A 1,783-nucleotide genomic window follows, 5' to 3' on the forward strand; every position below is an offset into this window, starting at 1 on the left:
ATATATATATATATATATATATATATAATATGTTAAATGTTCATATTGTGATTGTAATATTTGCCAAATAATCAAAATATGATTTTCTGACCAAACCATAGTGTTTATACAAGACCCAGTCCAGCAATCAGAATGAAGTACTCACTGTATCTTATCCCATTGAATTTAGTACATCCAGTTGTGATGTTTGGTACCTTGCTGCATTGTGTAAGAGCAGAAAATAAGACTCGCGAGCTGGATATTAGATACAATCATCCTATATAAATGCTAATAGGCCCATACCTACAGTAGCAAGAGTGAATTGACTATAATGTCACTAAGATTACAGAACACTGTAACCTCACGTAATTTCAGGAATGCCCTTGTATTCCATATCAGTGCTCACCTGTCAACCGAGTTTAACCCGGCTCCTCCGTCATTCACAGAATGAGCGGTGCTGGGTAAAAAGCAGGAGGCATCAAAGTATGAAAGGAGAGCAAAGCTGCTGTGGGCGGCACCATTGAAGGGCTCAGCCGCAACAGCTCAGGTCAACATAACAGTGACAAGCCGCTGTTGGCAGCTAGCTTTTTTTTTTATCCTGTTTTTTGACAAAAGGCTAGACTGGGAGAACCTTCCTGTCCTGTGTGACACAAAAACCTTCTTACATGTGCCCTCAGGGCAGAGACGGGAGGGAATACAGAGAAGCAGAATGAAAGTATTTCTCTGCATATAATGCCTCAAAATAAACCATAATAAATGCAAGTTGGAATCAAGGTCCTTTATCCCAGAAGGAAAGATTTTCTATCTATAAAAAGTACTTTTCCTGGGAAAGCAGTGTGTGTATTTATCTTTGAAGTCTCCATAGTGGTTTTGATTATGTGTGTGTAACTAAATTGAATAATGCTTCATTATTTCAAACAATCAGAGCTTTTACTTAAAACACAAACAAACAAATCCATAAAAGCAGCAATTGTGCTTTTTGCATGACTCTAACTAGAATAGCATGTGTCCTGCTTAATTTTGCTAAACAATTGTCCATTAGATGTCCTCTGGCAAAAACAAATGTATTAATAAAAATAACAAACAGCTCTTTGTTAAAACGGCCACATTAGTGGCATAAGCTTTTTTAGCAGTTTTCTGCTATTGATGTTTATATAGATGAAGCCTTTTTGGATGGATCTGGTTTTCCCTGAGGAGGTCATGTAACTTTGTGTTTCACAGATGCGTTTTGTGATTTTAATCCTGTCAGAATTGAACAAGATGGTGTTTTCCGTCAAACATCCTCGGTTAAAATCATGGAGCAATTATGGTTGTCTGAGAGCTGTAATCCTGTCTGAATTGGAATGACAGCAATTGTGGTTTATTATTGTTACACAAAGCTGCACAACTGTTTTCAACATTGATAATAAGAAATATTTTTTGAGTACCAAATCATTTATTAAGGATCATGTGACAATGGAGTAATAGCTGCTTGAAAATTCAGATTTGCCATCACCTGAATAAGGTATGTTTTTTTATGTGTGTGTGTGTGTGTGTGTGTGTGTGTGTGTGTGTTACCATTTTTATTGTCTGAAAGCATAAATGCAGTCTTGGTGAGCATGAGACTTATTTCAAAAAAGATTTCAGTGTTATTTTAGTATCATTGATGTAATTTATTTTAAAAATGATGGTCCCACTTTATATTAAGTGGCCCTAATACATGTGTACTTACATAGTAACTAGATGTGTGCATAGTATGTAACCACAGTGTAAGTACATATTGATACATAGTATCTACAGCTGTAATGTTTGTGTAACTACACAC

Source organism: Sinocyclocheilus rhinocerous, unplaced genomic scaffold (assembly GCF_001515625.1).
Source record: "Sinocyclocheilus rhinocerous isolate Xijiao unplaced genomic scaffold, SAMN03320098_v1.1 scaffold1147, whole genome shotgun sequence".
Taxonomy (NCBI): domain Eukaryota; kingdom Metazoa; phylum Chordata; class Actinopteri; order Cypriniformes; family Cyprinidae; genus Sinocyclocheilus; species Sinocyclocheilus rhinocerous.